The 17,438-nt window shown below is 38.7% G+C and overlaps 1 protein-coding gene and 1 long non-coding RNA gene across 7 annotated transcripts in view; both read right to left on the bottom strand.

Annotated features, from left to right (window-relative positions):
• The window catches only part of SLIT3 (slit guidance ligand 3), a 513,498-nt gene that overhangs the window by 334,126 nt on the left and 161,934 nt on the right, over window positions 1-17,438 (bottom strand). The window lies entirely within an intron of this gene.
• Window positions 1,943-5,969, bottom strand: LOC121078035. The gene is made up of 3 exons (XR_005824423.1): window positions 5,301-5,969; window positions 3,720-4,451; window positions 1,943-2,892 (listed from the first exon to the last, which is right to left on the bottom strand). It is a non-coding gene; the product is annotated as an uncharacterized LOC121078035 (long non-coding RNA).

Here is a 17,438-nt window from a genome sequence, read left to right as displayed (position 1 = left end):
AGCTGATACAAACTTAGGCCAAAACCAGCCAAAGTACCTCCTGGTCCTTAGACCATGCAACCTAACTTGAAACACTTATCTGCAAAACTTAAATACATACGAAACAATAAAGCAGATGGTTTAGTCTATGGAGCACCCTCCAGATATCAAGCAGCATTAGAAAGCAGTGTTTGTTTTGCATTTAAAACTAAAGTAAACAGTAATATAAAATCCCAATATAACAAACTCACTGTTCAAGTTGGGACGTGCCTGGAGCAAAATTTCCTAATTTTCCTGAAAACACACATTTTGCTCTTTGGACCATTGCCATCTCTTTTTCTTTTGGCTCTGCCCCCTCAGGGCCACGCACTATTCAGCTGAATAACTGTGAGGCTCTCGCTTGCAGGCAAATAGGAAGGAGCTTAATGAATCACAACATTTTGTTCATATTTTGCTTGGAGGAAGCATTTTCCACATTTTCTCCCTCGTAGTGAAGTTCACAGAAATTCCACCCAAACCCTGTATAACTGCTTTATTGAGACCAAAAGTTCACTGTCAGATCTTAGGGGTTTCCCTACCAACCAGAGGGAGAGAAGGGGGCAGGGAAAATAAATGGTAGTATGGAGAGAATTAACTAATGAGGTTGCTGAGGTTTACTTATATTCCTTCAGGGACCTATGAAGACCAAGGCTGCAAACAGTGCTTACGCATACATACAATCATAGTTCACATGCTGAGGAATGCTCTTTCAACTATTAAAAAAAATATTCTTTTGAAATTCCTTCTCAGTGATACAGGATTCACTGGAACTCAAATTCCCACTGCTGTTCAATGTCAAATAAAGAGAAAGACAGGTGGGAGACAACAGAAAAGATGTGTGATTGAAAATCTGACTTGAGCTGGCCCAGTAGAGTAAATGAGACAGATATTGCCAATTGCTTTTATCATTTCAAGTAAAGGCTGGCAAAAGGGAAATCAATGCAGGGTTACTAAGTGTTGTTGATTGGATTCATACGTTGCTCTGTCTTGGGTCCAAAGAAGTGTAAGAGTTTGAGGGAACAGCTAGCATTTTTGGTTCTCTCAAATGGCCCTCTGAGATAAGCATGGAGGTCAATGAGGACAACGTGAAGCAAAACTACGGCGTAAAACTTTTAAACTGGGAACTGTACTTACAGAAAGATATCCACAAAACAAGACAAACATTTCAACACTAAGATAAAAGGTCCCTTCTTTTGACTCCAGGGAGTTAAAAGAAAAGCCAGATGCAGCATAAATTCACTAAAGAACAAGCAGATTAACTCTGCTAAAATGGGATGGTCAAGGTACAGAGTCTACAGTTTCATATTTAGATATTTTGTCATGAAGACATTCATTTGCTTATTTTACTTATTTCAAACTTTTAATTAGAAGTTCAGCATTGTGGGACTTAAAGCAGAGGAAATTAGCTTGAAGGCACATTAATTTGTAATATAAAAGGGCCTTTCATTAATCCCTAATTAAATACTTCTCACTCTAAAATCAGACATTCAAATAAGATTGAAAACACGAATTATTTCCAAGGAATAGCTACATGCACCTCAAGAAAAAGTCATGTTTAATTCTACCTCTCCTTTTTTCTCCTCTGATACCTTTCCCTCCAGCCAACTGCTCCTCTATGCCCTCATGAACAATTTGCTCCCATTTCCAAAACCCATTAAAAATAAAATAAGAGAATACTGCTCTTTTAGAAATCGCACTTCTCTTCAAATTTACCAATATCTTTTCAGAAAAAGGTCTCAGATGGGGAGGGAAGAAAGAGCTGTTATACATGTAAGTGGGGAGAAAAAAAAAAGTAATACAAAGCTCCAGATGGGTGGGACAAAAGTGCTGAAGTTTACACATAATTCATGAATTAACTGTTAAAAAATAAAAAGTAATTAGAATAAAGAAGCTTAAAGAACTAGAAGAGCTTCCAGGAACTGTGTGTTACTAGGATTTTTATTTATTTAGTTTTTCCAAGCATAGCATTTCTGGAGGTGTTCTTAATAAAAACACAGGGCAAATTGCATTTAGCAGCAAAGAAGATTAAAATACCAACTCTTCTTTCACATTTTTCATCTTGCTTTTACCCTCAGCAGATCAAATAAATTATATTACCAGCATTATGAAGTTACCCAACAAAAAAAGCCCAAAAAAACACATCACAAAGAAAAATATTTTACATTTAGAGAACAGCTTAGCAGTTCCCCATACTATTGGGGTTAAGAAAAATAATTTCTGCAACAAATTTGATGCAAAGAAATCACGAATATAAAACAAACGATTGCATCTTATAAAAACTAATGAGATGTACAGACATCTTCAGCATGAGTTTCATTTCTTACGCTTCTTTCTTGTTTATCTTTTATTTTATTTTTCCCCTTACACAACTTTGATCTTGTACTTGAGATTCATGATATGGATTTTATTAATCAGCAAAGCAATCTAAGAGTTCTGCTCCCTCCCATTCATATTGTTACTGAAGACAGGCAAGTGCAATGGTAGTAACCAGTCAGGTTGTCCAGGCTACACCACAGGACTGAAGTGTCTGCCTCTAAAATCAGTTAAAATAAATTAATTCTATAAGAAAATATAATTGTAGATTTTCTTCTTCTTTTTCAGGAAACATTTCAAAACAAAATACAAACTGAGCTCATAACGAACATCAAGTACAAATTTGTTTTGGTTTTAATTGCAAATTACATTCCTCAGTTCCTTGATCTGTCCATGGAAGAAAACGTGTTCAGATTCTGTGTTGCCTAGTTTGTCCCTCTTGAAGTTTCTCCAACTTTAGGAAGAGTTGGAGACAGCAGAGAAAAATAAAACAAGTAAATTACCATTCCTCTCTTCTTAATGGGAAAGAAAAGGAAAAGTGGAATCAAAGGCAGCACATTTCTGTAACAGAAGCAAACACACCTCTTTGCCATCAACGTTTCTCTCCTGACTGTTTTCGTCATGTTAGAAATAATGTCTTCAAATAACCTTTTTTTTCAGCAAGGTATAACATTTATAAAGTTGATCCTCTTAAGATCATGGTTTTCTTTGCTTAAGAAAACCATGCTCTTTATATAGATAGACTTATTCTTATCTGACTAGTCCTGAAGCCTGTTTTCCAGCTATTGATGTATTCTCAGGACTTTTTTTTTTCCTATTTTTATTTACTTATTTTTTAAATACTGGAGGTATCGGTTCCTCTGGGAGCTGATCTGAGTGAAGCACTGCTCTCCCACATGAGTGAGAATATGGCACCACAAAAACTGGGCTTTCATTAAAAATATATATGTTACCAAAGCAAAAGCAAAATCCATACACAGCATTACACATATGTAATATTTTCATTAATTACCAGGGGAAATATCAACTTTATTAAATAATGTGCCAATTAAACAATATTGTGTGGTGGACTATCATCTCTGCCTCCCCAGCGCTGGGGATGAGCTCCACTGTGCGCAATGCACACATGGGACACTGCAGACCACAGACAGCCCTACACTGGGAAAATTATCCCCCCCTCCATTCATCTCCCTCCCCATCCTCATTTTTTCCACATTACTCTTCTATTGCTTTATCTGTAGTGTTCTTACACATCCTAATGGCTCACACCCAGCCTGCCGCCACATGACCCGCAGCCCACAAGACCTAAAAGGAAGGAGACACGATGCCCCCAAACCCTCCTGTGCTCTGGGACACCGCTGAGGAGTACTGTTACAGGAAACACTTACAGGCAGTTGCAGTGTTGGATAATGCTGATTGACGAGCAATGACAGCACTTTTCAAAGTTTGGCATACATGGACATGTAACAAAAGTAGAATTAGATTGGAGAAGCACAGCAGCAATCACTATTCAGAAACGAATTATATATATCTGCTATTTCCTGTGTTAGGGAGAGGAGAAAATAGATACTGTTGAATAAATACTGTACAGATTACAAAGTAGCCATCTATGAACATGTCCTATAATTTAACTTCAATTAATATGCAGAATATCTTAATCTTTCAAAAGCTCCTCAATATGCAACCAGAGGTTGCAGCTGAGGTTCATCTTATATGGCTTTCTCTGGATACTTAAAAAACACACACACACAAAAAAAAAAGTAAATAAATTTGACAGTGCTGAACCAGTGGCAGCAACAGCAGGCACATAAATAGAAGCATGTAAGTAGGTACAGGAAGAAATCAGAAATGTTTCAAAGGATAAAAACACAACAGTAATGGGAGCCTTCCATTACCTCCATGGAAACTAGATAACGTCATGTCAGGAGGCGTTGCAAAGCCTACATCTAAGGGTAGGATTAGCAACAGCTTCACAGAGCAGACAGTCAAACAGAAAAACGGCACTTCACTTAATGCTGAGCAGCATGTGGTACCTGCTGAAGGGCTAGCATCAAACAACTGCTCTGAAATACTGACCGCAGCATACTCAAATCCCTTCTTCATGTAGGAACAGCGAGAACCTAGAACAGTGGATTTTTGGTTTAACTTCAAAACCAAACTGAAAGGAAGTAAGAAAACTTGTTAAAAACATTTCAAAGAGGCAGTCAAAAGACTAAGGGGCAGCATGGAAACTATTTAAAGACACCACACTGAGGATTCAGAGAAAATGTCACTTAAGTTAGAAGGACCAAAGCAAAGCCTTCACAGCTGAAAAATATGGTGAAGGACACCACAAATAATAATAATAAAAAAGCAAGCATCTTACAAAAACATCAAAAAGTTCAAATGACATCAGAAGGATCATGAACTCCAACAGGTTAAGTGTGAAAACATGATTAGGTGAGTTAAAAAAGAAGTAACAAGAACTCAAAAAAATACTTAAAGCTAGTAATGCACTCATGTATCAGAAGTAAGTACACTGCCAGAAAGCCTAAAGGACCACAGGAAGATCAAAGCATACAAGGAACATTTAGAGATAAAGCCAAAACTACTACAGGGAAAAAAGAACTTTCTGTGCATCCGTGCTCCCCCTGCAGGGAAGGTATCAGGCCAGCACCCCTCTGCTGGGTGAATGTTCAAGACCTTTCTAAAATCGAAGCAGTATTAGACTATGGAAAACATCAAGTGAAGTGAACAGCAAGATACTGACAAGATGGGCGGTTATCTACCCAAAATTCTAGAGGGTTTCTAGGATTAAACAGTCAAAGCCATGGAAACATCAGCTCAATAGCACTTCAAAAAAAGGGTAAAAAAATCGTTGGATTTTATTAGGAGTAAAACAGAACACAAGCAACAAGTCATTATATTAATCTTGAGATCCAAAACATGCTCTCCATTTTCAATGCAGCCTTCAGTATTGGTATACTCACCTAGAAAGAGCTGAAGAACAAGCAGAAAAGAACCTACTGGTAGAACTGGGAAAGGTTCAGAGAAGGGCAACGGGGAAGAAAGAGCTTCTGCAATGAATGATGAAGACAGCCAGGACTATTCTAGATGAAAAAGAAGATGGAGATAAGACAGAGGTCTATAAACTCATGTGTGACACAGAGACTTAGGGGGTGTGAACATCTATTGTTTCCTATTCATAAAGTAGCTGCCATGGGATGAGCTAAATGCAGCCAGAGCAAAAATGAACACTGCAGAAAGTTCCTCAAACACGGTGAAGCTGTGAGAACTTCTTGCTGAAAGGTATAGATGCCACAAGTTCACATGAATTCAAACAAACACCAGTCAAACTAATGGAACAAAATTCTCTTGGAACTACTCACAGCTATAAAAACACTTGCTGTCTCTGGGAGCCTGGCATGCAAGGGGCTGGAGACAGGCAGGGTATGGCCACGACTGTAGGCTCTACATTCTTGCTCTCCCCTTATGTTTATCTCCAGGCATCTGCCACGACCACAACCAGAATCACGGTATTGGGCTTGACAAACCACTGCTCTGATCTGATCTATTCTTGCATAACAGTCATTAAAATTTGAGTGGAGTGGTTGCTGCTGCTTTACATATTTCACCGGGCGCACTCTGAAAGGGATAAACAAAAAATCTTAAAGCATCTGACAGCTTACCTTTCCACTCTGAAACATGTTTCACGCTGGAGACCTAGTTAGAGAAGCAGTATTAGCAACAACTGCCCTACATTAACTACTCCATCAGAACTGGACAGAAACCCATCAGAGCTGGACAGACCCATCAGTTCAATGCTCCTGTGGTCTGGTAGCATTACACAGGAAGTAAATGGGAAAAAAAAGGCTAGAGAAAGTTAATTTTTATTTACAGAGACACGTGATCTTATTCTCTAGCTCTTAAAAACAAACAAAAAAAAAAAATGCTAACCAAATACTGAAAGGAGATTCAGATTAAAGAGGACCCAAAAATCAAGTTTCACTCAGAATTCCAGGCATTGTCACATAATATCCTCACCGTCACTACAGTTTTAGACACGGTGGTACAGGTCAGAGTTCACACATATTACATTAATGATAAGAAACCTCAGCATAGCTAAGATAGTACAAAACGGACTTGCATTTGCAGTCCCTCCAATACTCTCAGCAGTCTGTTCACACCACTTTTAAAGGGAGGGAACAGGGAGGTCCATACAAAGTGACAGTAGATGAAGAACGATTCACTAAGTTGCAGAGAAGTGCAGTATAGAGGAGAATACATCCAAATGCAGTGAACACATGATGGCAGGACTGGCGAAGACCCTTGTATGATTTGATAGCCAAGTCCCATTATTTTTTAATGTCATCTGTGTTCCTATGTTACTTCTGAAACTCCCATCCAGGAAGAATATGCAAGACAGGAACATAGATGAAGCTGGGAGATTCTGGGGGAAGAAGAAACCAAAAGTCATGGTGGCAGCAACTTGAGCCAAGTAAAACAGATTTGAAGCTCAAGTGAAAGAAATTCAGCTTGGCTGCACTTAATTAAAACAACTGGCACTTTACACAAGAATTAACTGAAAAGTGTCGGTTTTTGGCTTGAGAAAATAGTTGCCCCCCCCCAAAATTCTAAGAATGAGGTAAAAACTGAATTAAAAGCTTAATGAACACATTTTACCTTACTGAAGAAAAGAAGAAAAAGAGAATTTTGTTCTTACATAGAGAAATTGACCTCAGTCAACTCATCTGGCTGGATTTTGACTGATAATACTCTTTGAAGGACACAGATTTTATAACCCAGGTTTGCAAAATTACTTTACTTCCCAACCTAAACTAGTAATAGCTGAGTTTCACTGCCCAAAAATCAATGGAAAAATGAAGTGACACCACAGGAATATTTTCCCATCATGAGTGAGTTTTGGATCATTTCTTCCCCTACATTAACCAGCCCTGTGTTCCTACTCACTTCCCTGCAACCAGTCTCTTCTCAAGCCATAACATACAGTAGAGATGACACCAGTTCTTTGCAAACATTCTTGCAGCCAGTGATTCTGGTGCAAATCAATCAGCAATGCTTTAAAAATCAATATGCACAAAAAGTGACTCCTGGGTGACAGCATTAGCTTAGTACTGTGAAGTAGACACGAAAATACAGAGCTGCCAACTGAACTGGGCCATAAGTTTTCAATCCTCTCTTCTTCTGCAATTTAATTTCCTAAATTGTATGAAATGCTTGAAAAGAAATGCTGGAAACCTTACCCACCTTCTAGGCAAGGGAGATGGAAAAATAATGATAACATATATTTTTCTACAGAAATTATTAAATGTCCAAACCATAATCCAATATTTTCTACAGATCATCTTGAAACCATTTCATTCCATAGCAAAGGTGTAATTTTTGTTCCACTTTACAATGATTTAGGAAATTTTGAAAAAGATCACTTCTTGAATTTACATTCAGTGGGGACTTACAACATCATTGTGTGTATAGTGCGTGCTAATTTACACACGAACATACAGTGACTAGAAAAAAAAGCAAGCAACTGAAAGGCTGACTGTACCCTTTTTTTTTTTTTTTTTCCCTAGTCTTGTGTTTTGCTGCTGGCTTTAGGCCTGTGGCTTATGAACTCTCTGTCAAATCAATCAAAAGATCCATAAAGATACTGGAATCGAGCAGCATCAACAGGGGACTTCTTAAGGCTTCTAGCCAGATATAACAAGGGTAAATACAAAAATCTTACTTTTCCAGGAACAAACTAGTGTCAGATTTGCAACCTGCAAACGCCCAGTACCTCAGCCTTTCTGCAGGGCCCCCAGAGCCTTCCCTGTCCTTGCTTCTCTTGGAGTTACCACATCTTGCTCTTGGGGAAAGGTTTCTCAATCAAAAAGTCATTGCAGCCCATAACTACTCCGTGCTTTAACTAGGTTTGTAACCTAGTATTGTTAAGGACGGACTTGCTTTTGTACTGTGGAATTCCATTTCTTTATATGTTTTTCTTTTTCTCACTGCGGCTATTGTTCTACTTCAGGCCTAATCTTGGTATTGAGACTGTCACCGATACAAGAAAGAACAGGGAAACCGGGCTGGTCCCAATGACCTCCCCACAGTTGTCTCCAATGTGAATGACTGTGATCTCTTTGTTTTTGGCAATGACATCTATATTTTGTTACCTCATTCCAGTTAACAAATGATTTATTTTTCAGCTGCCCTTCAGAGTCCCTTGAACACCTATGTTTACTTGCTTTCACACCAATCCAGTCATCTCACTGTTACTTCTGTAAATTATAGACAGGGAACATTACCAGGTTAAACCTATATGTAACAAAGAGTTTAGTGGATATCACATGATAATTTCTTCGTTTTTAAGCTTTTGCCTGTAATAATGCTCCAAGTATGAGCTTTGACAACTGGAAATATATATATATATATACACATACATATTATGAGAAAGAAACAGAATAAAGCTTTAGGAAAACACAGTTTGGAAAAATATAACTCTGATGTAGTTCTACAAAAAAAAGCAAAAGGACTCAAGCCAGGTAGAGGGTAAGGTAAAAGCAGAATGATAGCGGTATAGGGACAGAAGTACTATGTATCTGGGCAGTTGTAAGACAGTCTTCCCTCCTTGTTCATAGCCTATTCTTACAATCTAAAATCTGAACTTCTCTTTCATTTGAATTGAGTTACAGTCTCTTTCAAATACTCAAGTCCCAAATAAAGACCTTAGAGTAAGTAGTTGTTTAATGATTTTAATCACTCAACATCAAAGACCTAGGAAGATTTTCTTAACAGTGAAGCCATTTACCATTCAACCACAAATGACACACTGTATCAGTCCACAACCTATTCCCAGCACCTCTGCTACAGTTTTCAATGAAAGAACAGATAATATTGTAGGGATAATAGTCGCTAGACGAGGGCGAAGGATATGTCATAACTTAATTCATACAAAAGAGCAGAATGAGCTGGCAGAAGTGACAGCAGTTTATCACCAAAGTATAAGAAAATTGCAATTTTATCTATTTAGAAAAATAAACTGTTTCATAGTTATTTCTTCATAATATACATTCTAGTTCAGCCGCTTATATAAGCGCTGCATCTCCTAAAAAAACAAGGTTTTATATATTTTACATATATTTTATTTATTTTACATATATCTTATTTTTAAACATATTTTACTTTTTTTTTTTTTTTTTTTTTTTTTTTTTTTTTTTTTTGATTGCTCTGCCCTACCTTTAATTCAGAAAATGCACATTTCTTTCCCTTCCTCCAAACAGACCTTCCCTGGCTGGGAACGAGCTACCCAAACCCCCGCCTGCTGTCTCTCACAAGGCTTCCTACATATCACATGTTGCGCTGTGCAGTGACTACCCTGCAAGCTCCTGCTCGTTACATTTTAGGTTTAATTATAGTCTATAACAACATTTCATTGAGTTCACGTCTGCAGGAAAATACAATATTTCACTTAGTAACTGACACAAATGGAGGAAAAAAAAAAAAAAAACACTTTTATCCTTCGAAATATCTGAAGCCTGAAACTGCTATTCCCAGCTGTACTAGCTTCCCTGCCTGCATTTTTAGACTATGACAGTTATAACAATTCTTAACTAGGAAAACATATATATTTTTTAATACATGAGAAAAATTATTAATTTTTTCATTACTTTTCTGGTAGGAATACAAAACATTGTATATAACTCTGGAAGAAAATTCTTAATACGTTATACAGTCAGTGGTGCAGAAACCCAAATAATAATACAAGAACAGCAGGGATCGGTCTCTTTCCATGCAGACTTTAAGCATTCCAGCTTCAGGAAGTGCCCTAATCATAACCCATATAATATTGTATGAGTACAAAAGTGAGATTAGAAAGGATGTATACAGACTAGCATTAAATTTTGGTTTAAAATATGTTGAGATATCTACCATAAAAATGGTAACAATCAATTGGATTTACCACAAATGTCAAACATATGCTTTAGCCAAACCAAATCCTATCATAACTGTATAAAACATGGGAGCCAACCAGTCCAATTTTATATAAAACTGTTAATTCACAAGACTTGTGATGCTGTCTAAAGGAGCTCTCTAAAGCAACATCTATATTTTGCAGAAAATTAAATGAAAATATAGCACATTCCCCCCAATGCAGCTTTAAAGTAGCTGATCCTTACAGGATAGGATCTTGCCAAAAACTATGCTGAAGCCTAGAAGAGTTGTCTGGTGCTCTCGTTACAAAAAGCTGAGCCTTCCACGGAGCCTCCTCTGCTTGAATTTAGGGACTTCAGTTTTCTCAGATAGATCCCTAAGGTCTGGGGGTGCTGCTGCATTGCTCTGGGCAGGTTTTTGCACTGAGACCTGTATGCACGTTACGGCGATGCTCAGCCATAGGGGAAGAGCAGCAGCTGTGAATTCAGAGCATAACGCGGCATCATAGGTTTACACAGACACGCTGCTGTCGTTATACCCACTCATGATCGTGAGGCAACATATTGCCCAATTTTGTCTGTGCTTTAATTGCCTGACAAACTCTGTTTTCTCTGCAATCACTAATCTGGTGATGTGCTATAGCAGTAATAGCCCAAATTATGGCAAAATGGCTGACAAGAATACATAAGCACTTTTATTAAGTTATTTATGATAAAAATTTGAAAGTTAAGTTGCAAGTCATCAGCATCAGCTGCTCATTTTTCTTCTCTTAGGAAGCATTAGAAGTATTTGGTTTCCATACCATTCCCACTGCAAACCAACTATTTTTCTTTCTCGGTGCCAGATCCAACATTCCTTGAAGCCTTTGAGGATTAAGTCACTTTCAGACTTGATCCCACACAGGAAAAATAAAACCAAAATTAGCACAGAAAGCCAAGCAATCAATATTTTAGAGAAAGCTTTATGAATGAAATAGAGAAGAAAAAGCGCAAAAGAAATTTCAATAATGCATTAAAAACACATTTGAATGTTCTGATAACTGTGTGTTCATGGCTAGCAAACATTTCTCCTAGATGCTCTTCCAATTCCATCTTGCCAATGGTATGACATCGTGGTCTAGGAATCTCCAAATTCCCACAAAGGGGGACTTGCTTTGTGCATTGTTTATCAGAAATAATAATAATCACCTCATAGTTGTACAGTATCACACCCAGGACCGAGAAGTTATTAGCTAGACCTCTCAGAAAAAGCCTTAGTATTGATTTTCAATGCGTATCTTATTCACCAAATTATTTTTCAATCTTGGCACATGTAAGCCTCTAGGTTTTTGAAGTTCTCACATCCATTAGAGCTTTAAAGCGAAAACTTTATTCATAAGTAATGATTTGATTCCAGCAACAATAATTTTATGAAAACCACTTCTGTGAGATTAGAAGATCACCAAATGGCTTTCAGCATTAACTTTTCTTCTCCACTTTATCTAAAGCAGACATCAGAGTTCTGTGAGAATCTCCTTGAGCTGAAACATGTCTCATGGCCATGGCCAGCGGCAGGATGGGCTTGGGACGCTAAGAGACAGTGACCCCCTTGGCAACACAATCAAGCACCTGGCTGGCTTTTGCTCTTTCTTCCTTCTTTGGCCTGGAGTGGAAACTGACCTGTTTTATAGCTGCATTCCTGGCAAAATAGCGGGGATTGTTTCTGAAATCAGGGATATGGGACCGAGATAACCCTGTCACGTCTGCCTTAACTGTGGGAGTCTTCACTTTAGGAGCTTTCTGCTGACTCTGGCTTTGTTACCCAGTATCACAGATAGTCTTCTTTATTTTTACTTGGAAATAATTACAACTTTACAACTCTAAGTAAAAGACTGTTTCAACTGCACACAAACACATGATGTTAACTTTGGATGCTGCAATTCTAAAGGCTCAGTAATGGGATTATCAGAGCACAAACCATGTCTTGCAGCTTAGCACTTATGGCTTACCATTAAAAGCTGCGATAAGTGTTTATAAAAACAATAACAAAAAAAAAAAAGGAGTACTTCAGTTCAGAGGGACTACATATTGCTAGTGATACTTAAATTATTTAATAAAAAGCTTTTCTGCTATTACTCCAAAATCCATATTCTAGAAACAAAATTAAACTGCTGTTTTACATAAATAGCATTTGCCAGCTGACGACCTAAAGAGCAGGCTGCACAGGAGATGATGAGGCTGATGCACTGTTGCAAAAACAAACCAAATGAACTATAAATGTGGCAGCTTGGAGGCTGAAAGACATCTCTGCTTCAGCTATGATAGTGTAACACAGTTACTGAGCAATGCATATTCACTGCTGCGATAACAATATCAGGAGGTACCTGCATCACAGGCACTGCTCACCCCTGTTCATCGGACTGAGTTAACAAACAATTTGGGCGGGCTGACTTCAAAAGAAAATTATAAACAGATTGTTGCTTGTCTTGAATTTGAAGGAGCAAGGCTGCCTGTCTTTCCCACCACCCAAGGGAGCGACCTGCTCAGGAAATAGGAAGGAAAAAAGCCTCGGACCGAGGAGGAGCAGGTACACAAGCAGCTCAACACCATTCCTGACCTTTGGCTACTGTGGGTGATAACAGGTTTCCACTGGAACAAATGTCCAAAATGGGAACTTATCACCCATCTACAAGCAAAGCACACGTTCCCAGAGTTGATTTCTGTTAAATATATTGCCCTAGCACTGCACAGAGACAGACTCAGAACGTTGCAGACGAGGTGAAGCATTCTTGTACAGATACAGTTTGATATCTGGAGAAAGGGAAAAGCTTTTCTCCTAAATCACCACCTAACTTTTGGAAATTGACACTGCTTTAACACAGATTACCAATTCAACAGATTTGTTGCCATATGCTGAGTGAATCACTGATCTCTTTGATAAGGCAAAAGACCTACTGGAAGCAGGAAAGGAAGGAAAGAGGAAATGTACTTGTAAACGGTTTCTCTCTAAATTCATATTCCAAGCACTTATTTTGTGTGTGTGTGCATAAACCTGTGGTTTCAGATTGAAAAATGAGTGTCTTCTGCTAGAACTAAACAGAAGTATAACTTCCTCATAATAATTCTATTTTTCTTTGAATTTGATAACTGAAAAGACTAATGCTGTACAAACTCACAAAGGCCCTTACATAACAAGTAGCATATGGTCCAAATCTAACCTACCATCAGCTATAAGCTTTCAGCCTTCAAGCCTCATAAAAAATAAATAAAAAACGGTCTGTAAAGCTGCCCTCTCCAGAAGTGTGTAACAAAGCTACCAGAAGTTTGCAAGTCCCACATTATTCTATAGGCAGACATTCAACTATGGGCTACTGCACTGCATAGTATCGAAATCTTTACAGATACTGCTGGGAGCACGGCCTTCACACTCGAGCTGGGTAAGGTGCTCTGCAGGCCAAATTAGGTAGAAAAAAATATATTTTAAAAATACAATGGCACAACACGTAGAATGAGATGCTGAAAAATTAGATCTTCACAAAGCTGTGACAGCTGGCAAAATAGGAGGAACAGGGTCAGTCCCAACCCACCCAGGACTAGGTGCTACCCCTCACAGGCAGATCCCGAGGCTGCAACACGAAACCACATTGCTGGGCCCAAGTGTGCTCTGCCTCTTGGAAGCCACAGAGCACAAAAGCAGGCCCATAAATCACAACCTGCCCATTAACTCAGAGGGAATATTCTGGCACTGAACTGTTTTAATGGCATAAGAGCTAAGGCGTTACTCGCCATTACAGCAATTTCAGGCATTCCTTCCTGAATTCATTTAAGGCAGAATACAAATTTGTTTCTAACCACTTTACGGTGCATATCCTCATTTAAGCTCTGAAAGCTTCACTTATTTCCCAGAACTTCTGCGTAACAATTCTGAAAACGATTGTCTTTTTTGCCTCAGCAGATTATTTTTTTTTGAGGTGACTTAAAAATCTTGTAAGTTAAAAAAAATGCTTTGCCCACTAACTGCCATTCCCCTTGTTTGTTCTATATGTACATCCACTGAACCATCTGAATTGCCTGGCTGTGGCAACCAACTCTAAGGAAATATTTAGAAAAATATTTCCCTGCAGGCACAGGTGCAAATGGCCAAAACAAAGGTCTCTAGTCTAAATATTTAATAAATACAAAACCATAATAAACATGACTTCATTCACCATAATTTTTTTTCCTGTTGCTTTGACAAGGGAGAAAAATAAGTCTTCAGATTTCAGTGTCAAACTGAATTATCCAGAAAATGAACTACAGTTTACAGGATACATTCGTAAATGAAATCACAGATATCAACGATTTTCCATCAAATAAAACAATGACTGCTTTAGGTAACAATGTACATGGATTTCTACCATGATTTCCCTTTCCACTTAGCATTCCCTTTTCCTAATCACCTCCAATGCATTTATACATACAGAAAATTACTAAATTGATTTTCAATCCAAAATAATATTTACCTTTAAAGCTGGAGAGAGATCAATATAGCTCACCTATTCCCATAAGTGGAAGGATGTAAAAAAATGAACATTCACCACTTAGAGAAATAACACTCCTTTATTATTAAATATTTATCATTGGTCTTCTAAGAGACTTGAAAGCTGAATCACAGTGAAAGGCATTTTTATTAGTGACTAGATAAGAAACGTTTTCATTGACAGATCCAATACTTGCCATTAGATATTTACGTCACAATAAAAAATGAGTTTCACTGTTTTCTACAGGTGTATTATTGCTGGGGCTTTTGTCCTTTGTTTAGTTATGTTTCCCTTAGTTCTGTTCATTTGTTGGTTTTGGGGGTATTGTTTTTAGTTTTGTTTTACTGTGCAGTAGGTCCCTTGTCTCCTCCCATATATAAACTGTGAAACCTTCAATTTGTGACCATTGCATCTCATTCCCCTCACATGCCCCTCCACAAAGCCCCTGGCTCTGGCCCACAGAGAGCCAGCAGGCTGCTGTTTGGCCCTAAAGTTGTCTCTTCTCCAGGGTGGACAAACTCAGCTCCCTCAGCATCTCCTTCCTGGGCGAGTGCTCCAGCCCCAGCCATCCTGGGGGCCTCCACTGGCCTCGCTCCGCTTTAGTAATGCCTTCCTTGGAGTGGGAGGGCAAAACGAGGCCCACTTTCACACGTGGTCTAACAAGTGCAAAATACAGGTGAAGAACCACCTCAGTTTAGTGATTATGTTCCTGTTAATGCTGTTCGGCACAGTGTTAACCTCTGTCATTGGCAGCGCACACAAGTGACCCATATCCAGCCTTGTGACCACTGGGATTCCCAGGTACTCTGCATCAGAACTCCCCTGAGCAGTCAGCCCAAGCCCGTGCAGGCTGTTATGCTATCCGGGGGCAGGGGTGGGGGAACTTGCTAAAAATCCAGGTGGACAGTGTCTACTGCCCTCTTCTCAGCCACAGATCCAGTAACTTCACCACAGTAGGCGGTCAGGTTGGTCAAGAGTGATTTACCCTTGGAGAACACATTCTAGCTGCTGCCGATCACCCTTTCCTCATTCACACACCCAGAAATGGCTTTCAAGAGAAGTGACCTCTCCCATGACCCAGACCAGCACACTCTCAGTGAGTCTCTCACCCAGTCCGTGGAGGTGCTCCAGACACCTGAGCTGTCCCTTCACACAAAAAGCAGCCTCTCCACCTCCTCTTCCTCCCCTATCTTTACAGAGAACCCTCTTTCCATCCCTCTGGACACAGGTATGACCACATGAGCTATCCCACATCTTAGTTACTCCAGTGGTGTTAGAGTTCTGCCTCCACTGACAGACTTCATTCTGAAGCAGAAAGCAATACTAATCTTACATCCCACACAGGCTGAGAATAATTGAGTTCCTGTATCCATTTAAAATCTTCTTGGTAAGTCATGTTGCACATGTAAACTTGAAACCAGTACATTTATAAATTACTTACCAAACCTGAACTATCGAGGGATGCTACACAAGGCTTAACATTCTACCAGTGTTCTACTGTGCAAGTTTGGTGAATCAACCAGAAACATAAATAAACCTCAAAGTCCTAAAATCCCTAGAAAATCTTAATCGCTTGTGGTTTCTGGAAAAAGCATAACTTGTTGGACTACTACTTTTTTTTGGTTCATCAACTTTTCTGTACCTTGGACACCCGCGAAGAGACAATGAGCTCACTTGGTTGCTGAGCCCGAGTTAAAATTCTGACTGTGATTTATGAAGCAGCAAGCTGTGCAAAGAGGCTGTCCCCTTGTGAATTTTCTCTTAAGCCATGGAAAAATATAATTATAAGGAATAGATGTTAGTAGGAAACTGTGGTCTGATGGTTCAATTATTGCTTTTACTATGGCATGCTACCTTAGCACATCATCATATGTTAGAATTTCAGCAAGAGAATCAAAGTTAAATGGCAAGTTTTATTTATACATTCTAATTATGCAATTAATAATCTCAGTGCAACTGTTATAGTAATCATGGCAGACATTTGCTGTACGCACACAAGGGGATCACACAGAAAAATCTGTAATCCTATGAGAAGCAGAAAACACCTTTCCTCTCCATAACGAAAACAGAAATCTGTGTTAAGGCCATTTCAGGTGCTCTGTGCAGGAGATAACCACTGTAAAAACAATACAACAGTTTCACGTCCCATTACAGCCAGGCGCCCACCTGAGACTGGAGGGAAAAGACTATTGTTCTTAGACATCTCCAGCTTTTGATACTTGAGTTACCAGTCAACAGAAACATGAAAGTACAGGAGGACATGGGCTTCTGTTTTCAAATGTTGCCTGCAGATAGTTAGAGCATCAGATGGAAGAACACACCAAGCTCAGTTAGTAAAAAAGAAAACAGTAAGTATGTTATTTGCGAAACTCAGCTGTTGACCTTATTTATCTGATAGGTAAACTACTTTTTTCTTAGTTGAAAATAAGTGTTGACACAGCAATGAAATCTTACCTGAGCTAGAATGTATTACACAAGCATAACCCTCCAGCCTAGGGGTTATAAAGATCAAACTAATCTGACCTTAGCAAAGGTCAACAGGTAATAACATAGCATTCAAATGAGAGAAGCTGTAGCTAGAAGATGAGGGAACAACAACTAACTTTTAAATGAAGAGCCATTACTAAACGAATACTTGGGTTTCATGAAGAGTTTAATTAAAATTTACATCAGCTACTTAAAGAGGAAGTTAAAA

This window comes from Cygnus olor, chromosome 14, assembly GCF_009769625.2.
Source record: "Cygnus olor isolate bCygOlo1 chromosome 14, bCygOlo1.pri.v2, whole genome shotgun sequence".
Lineage (NCBI taxonomy): Eukaryota > Metazoa > Chordata > Aves > Anseriformes > Anatidae > Cygnus > Cygnus olor.
The sequence above is the reverse complement of the archived record's forward strand: the minus strand, read 5'-3'. Positions and strand labels throughout refer to the sequence as shown.